Below are 25,281 nucleotides of genomic sequence, written 5' to 3' on the forward strand. Positions count from 1 at the left end.
CACCATCCTTCAACGTAAGGATGGTGCCTGGTTTCCTCCAGACATGATGCTTGGCTTTCAGGCCAAAGAGTTCAATCTTGGTTTCATTAGACCAGAGAATCTTGTTTATCATGGTCTAACAGTCCCTTAGGTGCCTTTTGGTAAACTCCAAGCGGGCTGTCATGTGTCTTTTACTGAAGAGTGGCTTCCGTCTGGCCACTCTACCATAAAGGCCTGATTGGTGGAGTGCTGCAGAGATGGTTGTCCCTCTGGAAGGTTCTCCCATTTCCACAGCGAGTTCTTGGTCACCTCCCTGACTAAGGCCCTTCTGCCCCGATTGCTCAGTTTGGCGGCTAGCTCTAGGAAAAGTATTGGTGGTTCCAAACTTCTTCCATTTAAGAAAGATGGTGCCCACTGTGTTCTTGGGGACCTTCAATGCTGCAGAATTGTTTTGCCACCCTTCCCTAGATCTGTGCCGCAACACAATCCTGTCTCGGAGCTCTACGGACAATTCCTTCGATCTCATGGCTTTGTTTTTGCTCTGACATGCACTTCTTCCTCTTCTATGATATGGCGGTCCACAAACCAACATTAAAGGTGCATGCCGCCATCTACGGTGCTGGAGTGTGTGGTCAATCACGTTTAAAACATTTCTATATCCTCCTACCTAAATTAGTTATTCTGAAAAAAACTTCTAATAGACCCTCCTCCACTCCCAAAATCGCTTCCAAACTCCCCCAACCCTGTCCAACCTCAATGACCCTACACTTCAATCTTTCCCTCTCTTCAACATACTTACAACAATATAACAACACAACAACACATGCTCCACCGTTTCATCGACCATACACTCCAGACACAAACCATTCCCTTGCTTGCCAACCAGATGTAGTAACAAGTTCAATGTATAATGTCCTAAGTGCAATCAAGCAAGCACCACCTATTTCTTCCTAATCTGACCTTTGAATCTTGGTCCACCGACCTTTCTTTGGAGGGCATATAAACGCTGGCCCTTAGGCTTAGCGTCCCATCTCTTCTGCCACACATCTATCAAAATGGCTCTCATCTTACATTTGGCCTCACCTCTAACCAGTGGAACACTAATATCAATTCTCTCTTGTTTCAAAGCTTTTTTGGCTGACTGGTCTACAATTTAATTTCTGACATGCACTGACAACTGTGAGACCTTATATACACAGGTGTGTGCCTTTCCAAATCATGTCCAATCAATTGATTATACCACAGGTGGACTCCAATCAAGTTGTAGAAACATCTCAAGGACGGTCAATGGATACAGGATGCACCTGAGCTCAATTTCGAGTCTCATAGCAAAGGGTCTGAATACCTATCTAATAAGGTATTGCAAAAATGGCAAAAAAACTGTTTTCCCTATGTCATTATGGGGTATTGTGTGTAGATTGATTAAAATCTATTTTAGAATAAGGATGTTACGTAACAAAAAAGGGAAGGGGTCTGAATACTTCCTGACTGAATGGAAGCTGCTAATTATTTGTTTTTAACTCCACTGGTCTCGGGAAGAAATTACAAGTCCTCACCTTCTGAGACCGAGTCAAGACCGAGTGCAAATGTATCTGACACAGAGACAAGACCGAGACACTCAATATGTTGTCGGAGACCGTGACAGGTCTCGAGTACTACAACACTGACTGCAACGTAATCAGAATCCTGCTATACAGATGTAGGAACTTAATTTGAGCCAGTTTGCTACAGCAAGAAAATAATCCTACACCAACAGGAAATGTTTATTATTATAATAATTAACTGGTATTTTGTAGGGGATTGATACATTTTCCGTAAAGGTAAATCAAGTCTAAAATGTCAAAGTGGTAAATACCTTGTAATTCATTTAAGCATCAGCTGTCAGAGCCAACAGGAAATGTTTATTATTCTAATAATTATGTCACGTTCGTTTGAAGCATACTCGTACCAACGTGCAGCGTGATCTGGGTTCCACATCTTTATTTAGTGAAACGCACAAAACAATAAAGCAAGAACGAAACAAACAACGAACTGTAACTAAGCGGTGTAACATACACTAACTCAAAACAATATCCCATAAAACACAGGTGGAAAAAATGCTACTTAAATATGATCCCCAATTAGAGGCAATGATAGCCAGCTGCCTCTAATTGGGAATCATACCAAACACCAACATGGAAAAACTAAACTAGAACCCCACATAGAAAATAATAACTATAAAAAACCCCACTCACACCCTGACCTACTCTACCATAGAAAATAAGGGCTCTCTATGGTCAGGACGTGACAAATTAAGTATTAAATTAAGTATTTTGTAGCGGTTTGATACATTTTCTGTAAGGGTAAATCAAGTCTAAAATGTCAAAGTGGTAAATACTTTGTAATTCATTTAAGCATCAGCTGTCAGAGCAGCTTGCCGATCATTGCACCTGTACATAGCCCATCAGTAAATAGCCCACCCAACTACCTCATTCCCAGATTGATTTTTGTTTTTTTGCTCCTTTGCACCTCAGTATCTCTACTTGCACATTCATCTTCTGCACATCTATCACTCCAGTGTTCAATTGCTAAATTGTAATTATTTCGCCACTATGGCCTTACATCCCTAATCTTACTACATTTGCACACACTGTATATAGACTTTTCTATTGTGTTATTGACTGTACGTTTGCTTATCTCATGTGTAACTCTGTGTTGTTGTTTTTATCGCACTGCTTTGCTCTATCTTGGCCAGGTCGCAGTTGTATATGAGAACTTGTTCTCAACTGGCCTACCTGGTTAAATAAAGGTGAAATAAAAATATATATGTTTTTTTAAATTACAAAATTCAGATGCCTTTTAAACTTCAAATAAACTACACATTTTAAATGTCCTGCATTGCATCAAATTAAGATCCTACATTTGTAAGAGGTGCTATCTGTCCAGTATTGCTCTAAGCCTACTATAAGAAGTAGAGTGGGCTTTCAGAGTCCAGAGTAAGGTTCATGTATTAGAGCTAATTAGCCAGAGCAGGAGGAATGTATAGGAGGATAAAGCCTCTCCCAGATCTACTGAATGGTGAATTGAAGACCTCTAAATCCCAGTGGGATTAACATTTAAATTGTTTAAATTCTGTCTCCTTAGGAAGCTCCTCAGAGGTTGTCATACTGTACACACACACACACACAATAGGGTCACTCGGTTCCCGCCAGTAGATTATAATTTAATCATTAGTTAATAACGTGAACACACCGCCACCCTGAAAACAGTGAGGAGCTTTGACTCAACACAAGCGTTGTTGAAGTGTGCAATAGATTTTTCAGTGACACGACTCCAATTTTTGGTCTTCTATATGGAACACTCATGTAATGACTGTCTATCACACTGCCATACAGATAACAATGTAGTACAGAGAGACTCCGTTGAATTAAAAAACAAGGTGACTGTGACCATTCGGTTACTGGCCCAACGCTCTTAATCACTTTCACACACTACTACATATTGCAGCATGTAAGCACTTTATATCCAGAAAATATTGATGTCCTATATAATGATTCCATGTGAAGTGACTTTAGCCTGGTTAAAATGGGCTCTTGGAGCACAATGAGGACAGAAGCCTGTGGCCCAAGGAAGGGTGGAGGTACCAGAGAATGTTCAGCTTGAGGTCTAAATCAAGAGCCCTTCAGTCGTTAAGCCCCTGTGCTGTGTGCTAAATAGAACAACACCTCCACTAAGCCTGCCAGAAAAGAATACAGGACCCACATACGCCCTTTGTTTCAACTGAGAGCTATATTCTGTTTCTCAAATTGGCTGCCACCAAAAGGTGCTATTTTTTGGGGCATACTGTATACGGATCTTCCTCTGCATTGTCTTGCTTATAAGTTATAGATCACCAACACCATGTTCTGTTCAGCTATTTTACTTCAACCTAAGCTGTGAGAGCACATAAAATATTTCATTGCCTTAAAGCAAGTTTTACACTATGGATCCTCTCCTCCTCAATAAGCCATTTGTCTCTTACTTTAGCACATGAATGCATCAAAACCATATATTTCATTGAGCATCCCATGTGAAATGCCTGACATCCTTCAATGAAAAAAACACAATGACCGTTAGTTTCCTTAATTCACGCCAGCAGAGTCTTATTTGCCAAATATGTCACCCTCTCTTTCAAGTGCATGGCCACCATATAAACAACCTGCTTCACACCTTCACACACTTGATCTCAATGTGTCACGTCAAACTCTGGCTCCGCCTCACCTGTATGGCAGCGAGTGGTCCAGCCTGTCAAATTGGTTCCATCCTGGTTCTGGTCACCCTCCCTTCCCCCGGCTCCTCCTGGATCATGTGACCAGGGTGATAAATCCACAGTAGAAGAGTTGTAAAGTCAGGCCTTTGCTTCATCTTGAACTCCACCCTCTCTCTGCAGCCTGGTTCCTGGGACCCCCACCTCACCCCTCCCTCACCCAGCCCTCCCACTGGGCCATTAAAGCCTGCATTGTTTCCCAGGGGTCAGGCTGGGTTTCATTTCAAACCTTAACGCAAACCAGGAAATGCAACGCAAGCATTTTAAACCAGAGTCAATGGACAAGAGACATTCCCAAACACCACTCCTGTTTCACACTGATCCAATAATGATATTGGCCTACTTACAACTACATTAGTGAACTAGATGCACAAGGTAACGTTTGGAGTTGACCCTTTCAGTAATCTTATTTCAGCAATTAAAACAATACTCCTTATCAACAGGTTTGTTTATACTGGGGGAATGAAATTGAAATTCAAAAAATGGAACCACCCCCTATTGGTAAATTTGTTAATGATTTGATTTTGCTCCATGGTTTCTCTCCCCATATTACCTGTGCCATGCTGAGAAAAGAGACATATAGTGGCAACATCTTCCCTTTGTCAGATTCCCAGTCAGACAAAGGTCAATGGAGGAGCCTTTGAATGGGTGACACTGGGACAAGGCCTGCTGAAGGGTATTACACTCAGCAGTTTGGTCTTGTGTTTCCATTACAATCATGTCCAGCTGAAAGGGAGCAGGGGTTGAATGGAGCTCCTGTACTTTTCCACTGTTCCCTCCCTCCCTCTTTACATCTCTCTCTACAATACTCACTCCTTTAAATCAAATTCTATTTGACACGTGCCGAATACAACAGGTGTATGGACCTTACAGTGAAATGCTTACTTACTAACCAACAGTCCAGTTTCAAAACAAATATGGATAAGAATAAGAGATAAAAGTAACAAGTAATTAAAGAGCAGCAGTAAAAAATAACAATATATACAGGGGGTGCCAGTACAGAGTCAATGTGCGGGGGCACCAGTTAGTTGAGGTAGTATGTACATGTAGGTAGAGTTATTAAAGTGACTATGCATAGATGACAAGGGGGGGGGGGTGCAATGCAAATAGTCAAGGTAGCAATTTGACTAGAGGTTCAGGAGGAGTCTTATGGCTTGGGGGTAGAAGCTATTTAGAAGCCTCTTGTACCAAGACTTGGCGCTCCGGGTACCGCTTGCCGTGCAGTAGCAGAGAGAACAGTCTGACTAGGGTGGTTTGACCATTTTTAGGGCCTTCCTCTGCCTAGTATAGAGGAAAGGGTGCATACTTTCTCCTAACTAAGTACAGTACATGCCGACTCATTCTCTCTCCCACTCTTATCTCTCTATCTCTATGAGACAGTAAGAAGATATAACCAATTTGCACCTTTCCAACAGTCAGCCACCATGCTGTTTGGTCTCTCCTGTCTCCATAGTGTTATGTTAATTTATGCAGTTGCAGATTTGGCTCATAGTCATGACAATGGTGGCATGTTGACATCGCATACTATACTGGATAACATTTAACCCCCCCTCACACAGTACTGTCTCTGGGAAGCAGGCTGAGATCTTACCAGGGATTACAGCCTGGGTCATTAGCATTGGGTAATTACAGTGCCTTGCGAAAGTATTTGGCCCCCTTGAACTTTGCGACCTTTTGCCACATTTCAGGCTTCAAACATAAACATAAAGATATAAAACTGTATTTTTTTGTGAAGAATCAACAACAAGTGGGACACAATCATGAAGTGGAACGACATTTATTGGATATTTCAAACGTTTTTTAACAAATCAAAAACTGAAAAATTGGGTGTGCAAAATTATTCAGCCCCCTCAAGTTAATACTTTGTAGCGCCACCTTTTGCTGCGATTACAGCTGTAAGTCGCTTGGGGTATGTCTCTATCAGTATTGCACATCGAGAGACTGACGTTTTTTCCCATTCCTCCTTGCAAAACAGCTCGAGCTCAGTGAGGTTGGATGGAGAGCATTTGTGAACAGCAGTTTTCAGTTCTTTCCACAGATTCTCGATTGGATTCAGGTCTGGACTTTGACTTGGCCATTCTAACACCTGGATATGTTTATTTTTGAACCATTCCATTGTAGATTTTGCTTTATGTTTTGGATCATTGTCTTGTTGGAAGACAAATCTCTGTCCCAGTCTCAGGTCTTTTGCAGACTCCATCAGGTTTTCTTCCAGAATGGTCCTGTATTTGGCTCCATCCATCTTCCCATCAATTTTAACCATCTTCCCTGTTCCTGCTGAAGAAAAGCAGGCCCAAACCATGATGCTGCCACCACCATGTTTGACAGTGGGGCTGGTGTGTTCAGGGTGATGAGCTGTGTTGCTTTTACGCCAAACATAACGTTTTGCATTGTTGCCAAAAAGTTCAATTTTGGTTTCATCTGACCAGAGCACATTCTTCCACATGTTTGGTGTGTCTCCCAGGTGGCTTGTGGCAAACTTTAAACAACACTTTTTATGGATATCTTTAAGAAATGGCTTTCTTCTTGCCACTCTTCCATAAAGGCCAGATTTGTGCAATATACGACTGATTGTTGTCCTATGGACAGAGTCTCCCATCTCTGCAGTTCATCCAGAGTGATCATGGGCCTCTTGGCTGCATCTCTGATCAGTCTTCTCCTTGTATGAGCTGAAAGTTTAGAGGGACGGCCAGGTCTTGGTAGATTTGCAGTGGTCTGATACTCCTTCCATTTCAATATTATCGCTTGCACAGTGCTCCTTGGGATGTTTAAAGCTTGGGAAATCTTTTTGTATCCAAATCCGGCTTTAAACTTCTTCACAACAGTATCTCGGACCTGCCTGGTGTGTTCCTTGTTCTTCATGATGCTCTCTGCGCTTTTAACGGACCTCTGAGACTATCACAGTGCAGGTGCATTTATACGGAGACTTGATTACACACAGGTGGATTGTATTTATCATCATTAGTCATTTAGGTCAACATTGGATCATTCAGAGATCCTCACTGAACTTCTGGAGAGAGTTTGCTGCACTGAAAGTAAAGGGGCTGAATAATTTTGATTTTGATGTTTTTGATTTGTTAAAAAAGTTTGAAATATCCAATAAATGTCGTTCCACTTCATGATTGTGTCCCACTTGTTGTTGATTCTACACAAAAAAATACAGTTTTATATCTTTATGTTTGAAGCCTGAAATGTGGCAAAAGGTCGCAAAGTTCAAGGGGGCCGAATACTTTCGCAAGGCACTGTACATTCTAGCCAGATACCATGTTAATTCTATGCTATTTAATACTATATTAGTCACTAGTTTGTAAGATTTTTTTCAGTCAGCACAACCCAATATGAACCAAATGGTGGTATTTAACAACACAGGCGCTTATAACAAGCTCAGCAGACTAACGGACTCAGCAGACTAACGGACTCAGCAGGCTAACGGACTCAGCAGTTTGATATTGTGCTTGTTAATGTGGAGCCTTAACAGTCAGCACAACCTAATATGAACCAAATGGTGGTATTTAACAACACAGGCGCTTATAACATTGGGCCATTTAAACCCCCCCTTTAATAAAAGTCTGTTTCCCCCAGCACTCCTCAGTATTACTGGGGGCTTCACAGAGGCTAATAGGCTCAGCAGGCTAACAGCCTCAGCAGGCTAACAGGCTCAGCAGGCTATCAGACTCAGCTGACTAACGGGCTCAGCAGACTAACGGGCTCAGCAGACTAACGGACTCAGCAGGCTAACAGGCTAGGCAGGCTAACAGGCTAGGCAGGCTAAAAGGCTAACAGACTCAGTAGGCTAACAGACTCAGGAGGCTAACAGGCTCAGCAGGCTAACAGCCTCAGCAGTCTAACAGGCTAACAGGTTCAGCAGGCTAACGGGCTAACTCCCACCTATCTTTTCGATTACCAGACCCTTCCTGTCTCGGGAAATACAAACTATAATGCAAGCAAGCACTTGCTATTATTTCCGTGTGTGTGTGTGTGTGCCTGTGTCTAGAGTGGGGGGGGGGGGGGGGGGGGGGGCTTGACTATCTAAATAGACTTGATCTAACTAAAAACAGCACCTAGAATAATATCCATACTATGCATAGGAACAAATGATTCATCAGAAAGGGATTAAGAACAATCAATAAAGTGATCAGGTCAAGGTATGGCTTTTTTTCATAGGGAGTATCAGATGGTGTTTTGTGTGTGTTAGATTTAAAGTGTGTATGCATCGGGGGTGGGTACTGGCAGGACTTGATTTGGTTTGGCTGGATCAGAACTCACATAAAGGTTCAAATGAAATGAGGGGAAAGACCCTAGAATGCCATAATAAGCAGGCGTTGGCATTGGCTATATTTAGCCTGTACAGATGCCACAGTTCCTGACCTCCCCCACTGTTATTGATCTTCACACACACAGCCTCTATCCCACTACCCCCGCATCCACAGACACACACATAAGCACACGCAGACTCCCCCCACCCAGAATCTGTAAGAAAGGGGACTTCCTGCTTGGATGAGCCATGGCAGGAGTGAATTGGTGTGTTGAGAGACAGAGAGAGGCATCAGCGGGCTCCTTTACATGATGAAAGACTGAGTGGATTTAACCCTCCTTCAGCTGGAGAAGAAACATAACTTCCAGAGCTGACAGGATAGGACTAACATGCGGAAAGGGAGCAGATACAGTAGCCCCTCCCTTCCCTGAAAAGACAACACATAAGAGACAATAGGAAACATGAGAGAAATGTTCCCAGAGAATTCGTAAACGGAACAACTCAGCTTATGGCTATGTTATATTATTGTTATGGCTATGTTATATTATTGTTAAACCACTAGACAATCGATCACAATGACTATCACATGCCAAGATAACCATTATCAAACACAAAGGGCCCAGCAAAGAGCTCTTGATCTGGTTGTCTCTAGAATAGCAGGGCCGGCTCCAGGCATAAGCGACATAAACAGTCACTTACACAAGGTGCAAGTTCGAAATTTGGTTGTGCATTAGCAGTTTTTCTCTTGTTCTGTCAGTCAATGACAGTCACTCAATTAGCCATGTCAGCTAACAATTTTTAGATTGGTAAGTTAGTCTAGCCAGTTATCTAAAATTGTAGTAATCATGGCCGAATACCGACCGGGCACGTGCCCAGGGGCCCTGGCCGCCAGGTGGCCCCCAATGATTTTGTTAGTCACTCAGTCAGATATGGTAAAATCTGTACAACTGCAGAAGACTTGGTAACCATGGTAGCACTGAGTGATGGGTCATACAGGTGTAGTATCTTAATCACTCTTTTGTTGCTGAGAATTGGAAACGCAGATGAGCTTAGTGTTTGACATAAATTCAATGAAAACCCACACTAACACAGGGTTATATTAACAGTTTTGCAATTTCCATGTAGCCTACCCATTGACTGAGAACATTGCTAAGGTTTGAGTCATCTACAAAGTCCAAGGACATGATAGTTAGTAGGACTGACTGAATGGATTGGTTTGGGTCTGTAAATGAATAACTACAATTTCCTTCACCATTAACTTACACTTGAAAAGGGATTTGTATCAAAATGAAACACTGATGACTCTTGCATGGCACGTATAATTTCAAATATTAATTGAAAGGTAGTACAGGCTGATATGAATTCAAATTAGGTGAAATAAAGTGAAACTGTGTTAGGTTTGGAAAGGTAGTCAAAAATTGGCTAACCCAGGGGTTTAACACTGCCCAGTAGAGTAATCTTAACCTCTCCTCCAACACATAAACAATGCTGACTGGGGACAAAACCTTTTCCAGATGGGCCACAGACACAGACCACAGATCAATACATATCTAACCCCACTCAGCAGTACACAACAGCACTCAACTACACATACCAATACCCACTCTACTACGTTCACATTAACACACATTGAAATATGGCGAAATACTCTGAAAACATGTGAACAGTCCTCAAATATGTATTCACAAATTCATGAAAATTAATTGATTATTCAACAAAATACGCAAACATATTTGGAATAACAGATATAAGCACACAATCCCCTGCGACTATCAAGTCATTTATTGTATTACATATATGTATATCTTGGAAAGTACAGCACCAACAAAAGTGACAAACTGGTCACAATATCATTACATAATGGGTTTCCGAAGAAGAAAATACGAAACTAAGAAAATGATTTGACAAAACCATTGATTAGCCCTTCAACTAAATGCTAGTCTGTTCTCTCATTTATACATGCTGATGTAAGGTTGCTTAAAGTATGGGCCATAAAGGCTATAGACCCAACCCCTTTCACTCTCCCATCCTCTCTTACCTTCCCATGTATCCATTTCATGCTTCTCCCAGTTTGCCGGGACGCCATTCATGCACAGATTCCGCTAAAGAAAAGCCACAGGGCAAGGGAGCCTCATGACTCTTGTCCTTCTCTCTCTCTGTCTCTGTCTCTCTGTCTCTGTCTCTCTCTCTCTCTGACAGACAACCTCTTCCGTCTACAGACTGTCCTCTCTCTGAGCATAGACTCCTAAGCCAACACCACTGGTCACTTTACTGCCTGGTCACATGACCACAGAGTTCAAGCCCTGGGGTCACAGCTTGGCTTGAGGTCCAATGATGGTTAGGGGTTATCTGAGTGGAACTGATGGTCCTATTTTCTCTGCTGTTGAACAATGCTCCCCCTGGCCAAATTAGCCTCCCCTCCCTCTGCCTCTGGCACTTTCCACAGAGGACCAACGTGCACGTCCAAGCATAAACACAGGTTCAAGCTGACAACACACACTGACATTAACTAATCGAGTCATTTCGTCAAAAGAAGGCCAATAGAGTTAACCAAGGTGTCAGTGCTAGGTAGCAAACCAGGAACAGTGCACTGGAAAAAAACAGAGCCACTAGATAATGCTTAACAAGTGTAAGATATTAATGATAATTATGTGTTCCTGCAGGTGATCACAATAATGATCCACCATATATTGTCACAAAATGAACCCACAAAGCAACATACAGCCAATCAAACAGTTCACCAATGAATTGCTTGGTATAGTGTACTGCCATAACTAGTTCTAAGTGAATTATTTTGTCTTTGTCTTTGTTTTAATGCTTTACCATCCGATGGATTTTCCTCCTTCATCCCTACAGTGTCCTCTCCAGGAAGCCATGTTATGAAGTGTCCAGTTCTGAACCAGTGGACCACGTACTCTACTGTTACCCTGTACCCTCCTCTCCTGGGGACCTCACACTACCGGTCACCCTTGTCCTGTCCAGTCAGGTCTCAGCCCACCGTCCTGAGCTCCACCCTGCTAATACCGCAGCCACTTGTTCACTCTCCCACAGCCCCACAGGCTCACGACCCACAGCCCACCCCCAATGTCGATGCTAATGAACTACCTCAGTAAGTCACATATAAGAGGCTTAACACATTCAAATGTCATAGAGGATAGGGAGAGACTGATAGAGAGGCAGGATACAAGGACAGAGACATTCAAATTTTTAGCATGTTTAGGTGGGGTGGATAGTGACCATTGTTCACAGTAGTAGTAGTACTAGTATCAGAAATAGTAGTAGTAAAATAGCAGATTGCTGATCCATCAACAGACCTGCTCTAGTATTGTAGTAGCCAGAGACAAGTCTCGCCGTCTCCCAGATTACAGTAATGTCGAGGTATTCGAGGTAATATGTACATGTAGGTAGAGTTATTAAAGTGACTATGCATATGCTTCCTTTCCTCTTTACCATAGCCACTGCCCAAGCCTGAAGCGGGGTTGTTTCATACGCATACAGTCCACACTCAAGGTTTCCAAACGGCCAAACATTCAATGACATCCAGGAAATGAAAAGGAAATGATTCTCCAATCAACTTAAAGCATAGATTACTTGATATGGAAAATACATCATACTGTCTGTCTGTCTGTCTGTCTGGTCCAAAAACTATACCGCTCCCGCGTCTAGCAAGGACTCCTCCCCCCGAAGGCGCAACTTCCTGCCTTTATCCTAACACACTTACCACAGTACAATGAATGGGCAAGGGGGGGGGGGGGGGGGGGGGGGGGGGGGTCAAAAACGAAATTACACTAACAACAAATAAATATATCTCAATCAGGTAAATCTAAATCATAAAGGTACGTACCTAATATTTCATCGTATACATTAATATTTAATATATTTACACAAATGTACATGGAGCTCGGTATGTTCAGTCTTTTATACAAATATGTCCAAATCGGCTCCAACAGCATATATAATAATAGAGAGTAGCAGCAGCATAGAAGAAGGTGAGGGGTTGGGGCAATCCAAATAGTCCGGGTTTCCATTTGATTCGCTGTTCAGCAGTCTTATGGCTTGGGGGTAGAAACTGTTTTAGAAGCCTCTTGGACCTAGACTTGGTGCTCTGGTACTGCTTGCTGTGCCGTAGCAGAGAGAACAGTCTATGACTAGGGTGGTTGGAGTCTATGACAATTTTTAGGGCCTTCCTCTGACACCGCCAGATATAGAGGTCCTGGATGGCAGGAAGCTTGGCCCCGGTGATGTACTGGGCCGTACACACTACCCTCTGTAGTGCCTTGCGGTCGGAGGCCGAGCAGTTGCCATACCAGGCAGTGATGCAACCTGTCAGGATGCTCTCGATGGTGCAGCTGTAAAACCTTTTGAGGATCTAAGGACCCATGCCAAATCTTTTCGGTCTCCTGAGGGGGAATAGGTTTTGTCGTGCCCTCTTCACGACTGTTTTGATGTGCTTGGACCATGTTAGTTTGTTGGTGATGTGGACGGCAAGGAACGTGAAGCTCTCAATCTGCTCCACTACATTGACGGGGCGTGCTCGGTCCTCCTATTCATGTAATCCACGATCATCTCCTTTGTCTTGATCACGTTGAGGGAGAGGTTGTTGTCCTTGCACCACATGGTCAGGTCTCTGACCTCCTCCCTATGGGCTGTCTCATCGTTGTCGGTGATCAGGCCTACCACTGTTGTGTCATCAACAAACTTGATGATGGTGTTGGAGTCGTGCCTGGCCATGCAGTCATGAGTGAACAGGGAATACATGAGGGGAATGAGCACGCACCCCTGAGGGGCCCCCATGTTGAGGATCAGCGTGCCTGATGTGTTGTTACCTACCCTTACCACCTGGGGGCATCCCAACAGGAAGTTCAGGATCCAGTTGCAGAGGGAAGTGTTAAGTCCCAGCGTCCTCAGCTTCATAATGAGCTTTGAGGGAACTATGTGTTGAACGCTGAGCGGTAGTCAATGAATAGCATTCTCACATAGGTGTTCCTTTTGTCCAGGTGTGAAAGGGCAGTGTGGAGTGCAATAGAGATTGCATCATCTGTGGATCTGTTGGTGCAGTATGCAAATTGGAGTGGGTCTAGGGTTTCTGGGATAATGGTGTTGATGTGAGCCATGACCTTTCAAAGCGTTTCATGGTTACAGACGTGAGTGCTACGGGTCGGTAGTCATTTAGGCAGGTTACCTTAGTGTTCTTGGGCACAGGGACATGGGGGTCTGCTCGAAACATGTTGGTATTACAGACTGGATGGATTGTGGGTTTACTAATACGTTAGTTGTATTGTGTGGACTATAACATTAATATGGTGACAATGGTGTAGGCTGTGTAGCGGTTAGCAGTTATGGGAAGAAGGTTTGGCTTGGAGAGGTTTTTGTGCCTGGTCATAGACAGCTGTTGTGAATCAACAAGTGAAGGGGAAATATGAGAGGATGAGAGTGCATAGATGCGAGAAGAAATTATGCAGCAAGCAAAGTGATGATGCTGCATATGGCTGCTATGAACTTCAACTGTCTATGCGTGTGATCAGGGTTGTATTCATTCCGCCGGTTCTGTTGAAAAAGTTTCATAAACAGAAGCAAATGGAACGAAATGGGAGGGACCTATCAGAATTTGTTTACTGGCAAAATGGAAAGTTTTGCAAATGTTTGGACTAATGATTACACCCCAGATCAGCTAGATGCAGCAAGAGTGTGCAAGGCGGTATTGAATGTGTCACTGTCTGTCACCTTGACTACTCCAATTTGTCTCTCGACCTGTGCACCTACGTTATAAACGTTCAGTTGTAGGCTAGGTTGTAGCAACCTCATAATGAGTATAGGGCAAATTCAAGAATCATGTAGTAGCCTAAACCTATTGATGTTACATTGAGCTGGGTGAATGGAATATGAATGACAGTCATCCAATATGCTGTAATAGAAATGCTCATAAAAATCCTTCTCCCTAATATTGAACAGCACCGACCACCACTAGTTTATATGCACTAATCACAACTCTCTGAACTCATATTCAGTAAAATGGTGGTTGTTTGTGTTATTGCACTATTATTTCATATGATAGAAATACAGACAGTGCACCATTCTACACTTTAAGATAAGCACGGGACAGACAGATGCCATACATATGTTTTTGGCAAGTCTGTACGTCTGGAGGAAATGTCATGTTTTGAAGGGCATAACCTCAGTTTGTCGATGCTAATAGGAACCCAAGCCTGATGATGAGGATTGGGGAGCTCGGCCATGGGAACTGGCCAAATGTCACCCTTGACCTCGGCACCTTCATCCCCCCCATGCACATGGCGAAGATAAACAGCAAAATCAGCCATTTTGCCTTTAACCTTGAAGTCACAGCAGACGATGGTGCCTAAAATGACATTGGTTAGTTATCAGGGTGATGTGGAGAGGCGTTATGTTCTACAACAAGCCCTGAGGCCCAGGTCAGGTAGAGGCTACCCCTAAATGTCTCATGGATGTCCCAGGGCTTGTGTAGTTGGTCATGTAAATCCCAAACAATCCTACTCTATCTGGTTGAACACTGAAGGAGGTTATAAACAGTGAGATCTACAAACCCCACAAACCTGTTGGATGCATTTACTGTTCGTTTTGGTTGTGTTTCAGATTACTTTGTGCCCAATAGAACTGAATGGTAAATAATGTATTGTGTCATTTTGGAGTCCCTTTTATTGTAAATAAGAATAGACTATGTTTCTAAACAATTCTACATTAATGTGGATGTTACCATGGTTATGGATAATCCTGAATGAATTGTGAGTAATGATGAGTGAGAAAGTTACAGACGCACCAATATCATAGACATGCTAACCTCTCACCATTACAATAACAGGGAAGGTTAGCATGTCTTGGGGGTATGATGTTGGTGCGTCTGTAACTTTCTCACTCATCATTATTCACGATTCATTCAGGATTACGGATTATCCATAATCATGGCTGCATCCACATTAATGTAGAAGTGTTTAGAAACATAGTCTATTCTTGGTCCTTTGTAGCTCATTTGTTAGAGCATGGTGCTTATAACACCAGCGTCGTGGGTTCAATTCCCACAACCACCCATATGTCAAATGTATGCATGACTGTAAATTGCTTTGGATAAAAGCGTCTGCTATATGTTATTATTATGAATAGAAATAACCATATTTCTCCAAAAATATTACACGTTTCGGGGAATAGAAATTGGCAAAAGTCAAATCAAGGAGAAAAATTATTTTAAAATTACACTTTATCTATGAAGATGAATACAAATAACCATAAGAAATATAGGAGATACATGTACCACAAAACAAAGATCAGGACTTAACAACAGTGATCATGTCAAGTTGTTTACCTTTATTTAACTAGGCAAGTCAGTTAAGAACAAATTCTTATTTTCAATGACAGCCTAGGGACAGTGGGTTAACTGCCTGTTCAGGGGCAGAACGACAGATTTGTACCTTGTCAGCTCAGGGGTTTGAACTTGCAACCTTCCAGTTACTAGTCCAACGCTCTAACCACTAGGCTACCCTGCCTAGTGGGGAGAATCTATAGTTAGTTTTTTTTTGCATTTCCCTAAACATTAGATTAACAAAGGGATGTATATCAAATCAATCATAGAACACATTACATTTTACAGAACAGACCTTTGTGAATTTAAAAACTACTGCCAACAAAACTCTCTGTTTCGACCAGTAAAGTCATAGACAACCATTTTGTGTCATACAAGTAATGGATGAAGATACAATACCCCTAACTTCCTAGCCATTTGGGCCCTTACAGAACATACAGTAGAAGAAGGCTTGTCACACACACATGCACACGCACGTACACACACACACACACACACACACACACACACACACACACACACACACACACACACACACACACACACACACACACACACACACACACACATTCCACAGTGTCCAGCTGGCAGTGATTCAGGGGTGGTGAAACGCACACATTATTTATCAGTGTAATTCCAGCTAACGCAAGTTAAGTGGTAACACACTGGCTTTAGGAACACTGCAATACTAAACAGTATTGAGTGAGAGACATTCATATTCTGTTACAGGACATAAATGGTTAGTACGAGTGCCTATTAAATAACCTGGGAAACAAAATCAGTTTTCGGGTGGCAACCCTAAACACAGTAAAAACAACAACAACATGATGTCATATTACGTAAGCAGAGGAAGAGAGGGAGGGCCATTTAGCGCTGCAGGGAACCCAACACATGATGTCATATTACGTAAGCAGAGGAGAAGAGGGAAGGGTCATTTAGCGCTGCACGGAACCCAACATGTGATGTCATATTACGTAAGCAGAGGAGAAGAGGGAAGGGCCATTTAGCGCTTCAGAGAACCCAACACATGATGTCATATTACGTAAGCAGAGGAGAAGATGGAAGGGCCATTTAGCGCTTCAGGGAACCCAACACATGATGTCATATTACGTAAGCAGAGGAGAAGAGGGAAGGGCCATTTAGCACTTCAGGGAACCCAACACATGATGTTATATTATGCAAGCAGAGGAAGAGAGGGAGGGCCATTTAGCGCTGCAGGGAACCCAACACATGATGTCATATTACGTAAGCAGAGGAGAAGAGGGAAGGGCCATTTAGCGCTGCACGGAACCCAACACATGATGTCATATTACGTAAGCAGAGGAGAAGAGGGAAGGGCCATTTAGCGCTGCAGGGAACCCAACACATGATGTCATATTACGTAAGCAGAGGAGAAGAAGGAAGGGCCATTTAGCGCTGCGTGGAACCCAACACATGATGTTATATTATGCAAGCAGAGGAAGAGAGGGAGGGCCATTTAGCGCTGCAGGGAACCCAACACATGATGTCATATTACGTAAGCAAAGGAGAAGAGGGAAGGGCCATTTAGCGCTGCAGGGAACCCAACACATGATGTCATATTACGTAAGCAGAGGAGAAGAGGGAAGGGCCATTTAGCGCTGCAGGGAACCCATCGCATGATGTCATATTACGAAAGCAGAGGAAGAGAGGGAGGGCCATTTAGCGCTGCAGGGAACCCAACACATGATGTAATTTACGTAAGCAGAGGAGAAGAAGGAAGGGCCATTTAGCGCTGCGGGGAAACCAACACTGGGGTTGGTCTTTACAGCCTCAACATGACCAGACTTCAGAGGATTCACCAGCAGAGGGAGACAACAAAAACTAATGAGCCATCTCAGGTCCACTCACTCACTCACTGACTCACTCACTCACTCACTCAGTGGACCAAGAGACAGATAACTCCAACGTGAACCAACTCGCTCTTATACAAACAAAGACATGAATAGGCACCACCATTATACAATCTCTTCCACCTATGATCACCTACAGCAGACAGGTATACCGTGCTAGAGACAGAACCTATGATAACCTACAGCATACAGGCATACCGTGCTAGAGACAGAACCTATGATAACCTACAGCAGACAGGTATACCGTGCTAGAGACAGAACCTATGATAACCTACAGCAGACAGGTATACCGTGCTAGAGAGACAGAACCTATGATAACCTACAGCATACAGGTATACCGTGCTAGAGAGACAGAACCTATGATAACCTACAGCATACAGGTATACCGTGCTAGAGACAGAACCTATGATAACCTACAGCAGACAGGTATACCGTGTTAGAGACAGAACCTATGATAACCTACAGCAGACAGGTATACCGTGCTAGAGACAGAACCTATGATAACCTACAGCATACAGGTATACCGTGCTAGAGACAGAACCTATGATAACCTACAGCAGACAGGTATACCGTGCTAGAGAGACAGAACCTATGATAACCTACAGCATACAGGTATACCGTGCTAGAGAGACAGAACCTATGATAACCTACAGCATACAGGTATACCGTGCTAGAGACAGAACCTATGATAACCTACAGCAGACAGGTATACCGTGCTAGAGAGACAGAACCTATGATAACCTACAGCAGACAGGTATATCGTGCTAGAGACAGAACCTATGATAACCTACAGCAGACAGGTATACCGTGCTAGAGACAGAACCTATGATAACCTCCAGCAGACAGGTATACCGTGCTAGAGAGACAGATGATGACAGGGAATGAGCCCAGCTCACAGACACAGTGTTTGAGGGTTTTAGTCTGGCTTTTACCATAAGCCTTGGATCAAACAACACACACTGCTTATTTCAGAGAGGAGCATTGCTGTCTCTATTATAGGGAATAGTATCACTAGTATAAAATAATATAACCTCACTAAATGTGTGGCTTTGGAGGTTTATGATTGGTAAAAATATATGGAAAGCTATTGTCTTCCCCATGATGTGATAAACCATTTTCTGATGGTTCAATTTATATATGTTAAACCAGGCTGGACTAGTCTTGATCCTTACCTACACCACATTCAGTAGGTTAGGCCTACAACACCGTGTTCTATAAATAAAGCAAGGCCCCCCACTCAAACCACTAAAAAACAGAGATAGTCTCGACATCAAGCGTTTGGGCTGTCTGGAGTTCAGGAGCAGAGGGGTTTGTGTGTTTTTAAGGATGAGACATCAAGACGTTGTTTTCTTCTCTCAGCCAACATGATAATGACAGGTTTCACAGACAGAAGGGTGCAGATCTCTGTCTGCTACTCCTCCTCCAAAAGGAGTCTGCTGTGGACTGTGGTCCTGGAGCCTGCCAAATTACAGTGTGATCCTCCCTCGCTTCCCTGTCCCTCTCCTCTCTTTCTATCTGTTTTGCTCGCTTTCCTGTCCCTCTTCTCTCTCTGTCTATCCTTCACTCACCTTCCATCATGTTTCTTTTCTCTCACTCGTCTCTCCCTCACTTGCCATGTCTCTTTTCTCTGTCTCTATAATCCTCATTAGCATTAGGAAGCTGTTTTGCCCCTCTATTCTCAGTCTGCCTATCCCTCACCCATAGTTCTTCAGTGTTCAGCCCTATGAGTATTCCCAGCATTCTATGAATGATCATGTTCACCTCAGTTAGAAATCTCCTAGACTGAACCCACCTGGGGACTCATAAGAATCCTCTTAGAGTCTCAATTCCAGAATGACCGGCTAGTATTCAATTTGGCCTCAGCTAAATCACACATACTAGCCACACTGAATTTGCTTGACTGTGATAAAATGTCAGAGTTTAAGTGTCTCAGAGCATTTCAAACGTGCCTGTTAAGAAAGCATGCATTGGAGTTACATTCCAGTCTACTTTTCATGTGTCTTCATGATAACATCTATAGAACCCATATGACATTCTTTGTGGTTGTGAACAGTGGTGGTTCCTACAGTATCTAGTTCATTCCTGCCCCCTCCCCCTCTCTAGCTTATGCTCTCTCTTCCCCCATCTAGCTCATTCCCTCTTTCCTTGTCTCCCTCATCCAACACTTCCCCAATGTACTTTCCTCCCTTCCCCTTCTCCATCCATCCATACCTCTATCTCTTCTCACACCCCCTCTCCTCTCTCTCGTTCTCCTCTCGCTCTCCTCCTTTTCCGTCCAGCCCTCCTCTTCTTGCTCCAGAACTGTCAGATGGCATTAATTCCTTTCACGCTCATCGCCTGTAAGAATAACAGCCGTGAACCTCGCCGAACAGCGCCATTCTCCTGCTCCAGTTAGCTTTACACTCAGACCAGCCTGCCTGCCTCGCAAACACCAACATTATTCATGTTGTGGCCCTTGCTTACACAACATGCCTCACTAAAGGGCAAAGTTAAGCTGAATCTTAGTGGAAGAGGTCATGTTCTTGATGTAAAAAAAACTAAATAAATGTATATTGTATAATCAGGCCCTGCACCTTCATTATTAGCTTATGTCACCAACTGTAGCATGGACCTTCAACTAAAGTAATGCAAATAATGTAAGAAAAAAGGAGCCATACAGATGTAAAATCTTAATTTGACAGTTGTTTTGTAAAACAATTCTGCAGCAGGAGGATTAGATAAATCTATATATTTTTTAAATACTTCATACTTTCTAACAATAAATACATTTTGATAGGCTACAGTAGTCTATAGTTAAGATATACTTCTACGTCGTAGTGGAGACCAAATCACGAGGCTCATTCAAATTTCCTGCAGCGCAGGAAAATTCTCAGCGACAACAGTGATCAAATTAACAACATATACCTGTATATTTACTGTTATGACAGAGATATTAAGCAAAATGTTGAAGTAGCTCTTGAAAGCTCCAAGCATAGCATTGTATGTATGTTCGTCCTATGAAGCCAACAGAGTGAACATATTAAAGGCTATAAAAGATACACGATACAGTGCATTCGGAAAGTATTCAGACCCCTTGACCTTTTCCCAATCTTTTTACGTTACAGCCTTATTCTAAAATTTATTTTTTTAAATACAAAAAAACTCAGCAATCTACACACAAAAGCCCATAATGACCACGCAAAAACAGTTTATTAGAAAGAAATCTGTGAAAATAAGCATTTTTCTAGGGCTGGCCATGCTTTCCACCTGCCTAACCCTACCCCGGCCAGCATCTCAGCCCCCCCCCTGCAGCAATCCCCCTCTTCAAAGGGGGAGACACTCTAGACCCAAACTGTTATAGACCTATATCATCCTGCCCTGCCTTTCAAAAATATTTCAAAAGCCAAGTTAATAAACAGGTCACCAACCATTTAGAATCCCACCGTACCTTCTCCGCTATGCAATCTGGTTTCAGAGCTGGTCATGGGTGCACCTCAGCCACGCTCAAGGTCCTAAACGATATCATAACCGCCATTGATAAAAGACAATATTGTGCAACTACGTATCTTCATCGGCTGGTTCACCAACTATTTCTAAGACAGAGTTCAGTGTGTCAAATCGGAGGGCCTGTTGTCCGGACCTCTGGCAGTCTCTATGGGGGTGCCACAGGGTTATATTACCGAGCTGACGCTTTTCTCTGTATATATCAATGATGTCGCTCTTGCTGCTGATGATTCTCTGATCCACCTCTACGCAGACGACACCATTCTGTATACATCTGGCCCTTCTTTGGACACTGTGCTAACAAACCTCCAAACAAGCTTCAACGCCATACAACACTCCTTCCGTGGCCTCCAACTGCTTTTAAATGCTAGTAAAACTAAGTGCATGCTCTTCAACCGATTGTTGCCCGCACCCTCCCACCCGACTAGCATCACTACTCTGGACGGTGGTGGTTCCTACACTGGACGGTTCTGACCTAGAATATGTGGACAACTACAAATACCTAGGTGTCTGGTTAGACTGTAAACTCTCCTTCCAGACTCACATTAAGCATCTCCAATCCAAAATTAAATCTAGAATCGGTTTCCTATGTCGCAACAAAGCCTCCATCACTCATGCTGCCAAACATACCCTCGTAAAACTGACTATCCTGCCGATCCTTGACTTCGGCGATGTCATTTACAAAATAGCCTCCTACACTCTACACAGCAAACTGGATGTAGTCTATCACAGTGCCATTAGTTTTGTCACCAAAGCCCCATATACTGCCCACCACTGCGACCTGTATGCTCTCGTTGGCTGGCACTCGCTTCATATTCGTCGCCAAACCCACTGGCTCCAGGTCATCTATAAGTATTTGCTAGGTAAAGCCCCGCCATATCTCAGCTCACTGGTTACCATAGCAACACGCACCCATAGCACGCGCTCCAGCAGGTATATTGCACTGGTCATCCCCAAAGCCAACACTTCCTTTGGCCGCCTTTACTTCCAGTTCTCTGCAGCCAATGACTGCAACGAATTGCAAAAATCTCCCTCTCTAACTTTAAGCATCGGCTGTCAGAGCAGCTTACTGCACCTGTACACAGCAAATCTGTAAATAGCACACACAACTACCTCATCCCCATATTATTACTTACCCTCTTGCGCTTTTGCACCCCAGTATCTCTAATTGCACATCATCATCTGCACATCTATCACTCCAATATTAATGCTAGATTGTAATTATTTTGCCTATATGGCCTAATTATTGCCTACCTCGCTACTCTTCTACATTTGCACACACTGTACATAGATTTTTCTATTTATATTTTCTATTGTGTTATTGACTGTACGTTTGTTTATTTGTAACTCTGTGTTGTTGTTAATGTTGCACTGCTTTGGTTTATTTTTTGCCAGGTTGCAGTTGTAAATGAGAACTTGTTCTCAACTTGCCTACATGGTTAAATAAAGGTCAATTTAAAAAAAAAAAAATACATTGAAGGCCCCCAAGAACAGAGTGGCCTCCGTCATTGTTAAATGGAAGAAGTTTGGAACCACCAAGCCTCTTCCTAGAACTGGCCGCCCGGCCAAACAGAGCAATCGGGGGAGAAGGGCCTTGGTCAGAGATGTGACCAAGAACCTGATGGTCACTCTGAACGAGCTCCAGAGTCCCTCTGTGGGGATGGGAGAATCTTCCAGGAGGAGAACCCTCTCTGCAGTACTCCACCAATCAGGCCTTTATGGTAGAGTGGCCAGATGGAAGCCACTCCTCAGTAAAAGGCACATGACAGCCCTCTTGGAGTTTGCCAAAAGGCACTTAAAGACTCTCAAACCATGAGAAACAAGATTGAACTCTGTGGCCTGAATGCCAAGCGTCACATCTGGAGGAAACCTGGCACCATCCCTACGGTAAAGCATGGTGGTGGCAGCATCATGCTGTGGGGATGTTTTTCAGTGGCAGGGATTGGGATACTAGTCAGGATCGAGGCAAAGATGAACGGAGCAAAGTTCAAAAAGATCCTTGGTGAAAACCTGCTCCAGAGCGCTCAGGACCTCCATCTTCCAACAGGACAATGGCCCTTAGCACACAGTCAAGACAGCGAAGGAGTGGCTTCGGGACAACTCTCTGAATGTCCATGAGTGGCCCAACCAGAGCCTGGACATGAACCCGATCTTACATTTCTGAAGAGTCCTGAAAATAGCTTTGCAGCAACGCTCCCAATCCAACATGACAGATCTTGAGAGGATCTGCAGAGAAGAATGGGAGATACTCCCCAAAAACAGATGTGCCAAGCTTGTAGCATCATACCCAAGAAGACTCAAGGCTGTTATCGCTGCCAAAGGTGCTTCAACAAAGTACTGAGTAAAGGGTCTGAACACTTTTGTAAATGTTATATTTCAGTTTCTTTGTTTTTTTGCTATGTCATTACGGGGTATTGAATGTGGATCGATGAGGAAAAAAACTATTGAATCAATTTTAGAATAAGGCTGTGACCTAACAAAAACTCAGAGTCTGCATACTTTCCGAAGGCAAGGGAATGTGAATGTGCAAGTAGAGATAATGAGGTGCAAAAGAGCAAAGAAATAAATAACAATCTGGGAATGAGGTAGTTGGGTGGGATATTTACTGATGGGCTATGTACAGGTGCAATGATCGGCAAGCTGCTCTGACAGCTGATGCTTAAATGAATTACAAAGTATTTACCACTTTGACATTCTAGACTTACCCTTACAGAAAATGTATCAAACCCCTAAAAAAATACCAGTTAATTATTATAATAATAAAAATGTCCTGTTGGTGTAGGATTATTTTCCTGCTGTAGCAAACTGGCTCAAATTAAGATCCTACATCTGTATAGCAGGATTCTGATTATGTTGCAGTCAGTGTTGTAGTACTCGAGACCTGTCACGGTCTCCGACAACATATTGAGTGTCTCGGTCTTGTCTCGGTGTCATATACATTTGTACTCGGTCTTGACTCGGTCTCAGGAGGTGAGGACTCGTAAAAAAAAAGCTGCATGAGAGCCTATGTACATTATTGAAGGAATCCTGTCTGCGACTCGTCTGCGACTCGTGTGTGCGACTCGTGTGACGACAGTTTTGTACCATAGGGAGGATCCAAACCAATGGCAGTGTAATTACACGTTTGACAAGCAATTCCAAACAAATAAGCAAAACTCTGAGTGGAGAATAGTTTCTCATCACTCAGTCCTTCCTTCCCAAACCTGGCGTTGAGGGCTTAGACTAATCACAGCAGATTAGTTGGAGCTCTGATGGATGCTGAGCTGGCCTGTTAATCATCCCTGTGATGATGACCATAAATCATCTAAAAATGATTATAATATTATTAGCAATATATTTTTACAATCACAGTTAGATGGAATGATCACAGTAGGTCAATGTCATCCAGAATAACAGTTTTGCCTAGTTGACATCTCTTCGCCTCTGTTCCATCAATGTCACAGTAATTCTGCAGTGTTAATACAGTATATATAAGCTCTGCATACTAAGTGAGCGAGGGGTAGGCGGTTACATGAGCGATTTAGCGTTGCTGTGATCTCCAGAGAGCTCTGTGATTTAGATGTAAAATGACAGAGCTGCTGCCTCTCGTTGGGCTACAGTTGGGGAGCTAATGACATACTGTGCCAGGCTAGCGTGACTATAAGCCCAGCCGGGGCAGACGGGAAGTGGCAAGAACATAATTCTGTCATTACATCCTGGCTGCCTGTGTGAGACCTCTAATCAGGTGGGCAGGGATTCAGGATTCATTCAAGCCAGGCTGGTCTGACTGGTTTCAGTCCCTCCAAACCCCTCTCCTCAGTGGTGGAACAACCGATAGTGCATCCCTGACTGGGCCTGGAGGCGGACGCTAAGTGGCTGACGTGGATGATGTCCCAGTCACATTGCTGTGTTCAGCACCTGGAAGGGAGGAATGTAAAAAGCCTCCATGCCTGGTTGGTGGTAGGCTATCCAAGAGTCTGTATCACTGTGATAATCACACAGCCACATCTTTACAATCACATACCTGTTTAAGTGAACTGACTGTTACACAATGACCCGAGAGATAACAACATCTGGACTGGGCTGAGCTTACCTG

General features: G+C 43.3%; 1 protein-coding gene across 1 annotated transcript in view; it reads right to left on the minus strand.

Moving 5' to 3' along the window:
* nr6a1a (nuclear receptor subfamily 6, group A, member 1a) overlaps nucleotides 1–25,281 on the minus strand; it is a 114,377-nt gene that overhangs the window by 15,873 nt on the left and 73,223 nt on the right. The gene's annotated exons all lie outside the window — the stretch shown is intronic.

This window comes from Oncorhynchus mykiss, chromosome 6, assembly GCF_013265735.2.
Source record: "Oncorhynchus mykiss isolate Arlee chromosome 6, USDA_OmykA_1.1, whole genome shotgun sequence".
Classification (NCBI taxonomy): domain Eukaryota; kingdom Metazoa; phylum Chordata; class Actinopteri; order Salmoniformes; family Salmonidae; genus Oncorhynchus; species Oncorhynchus mykiss.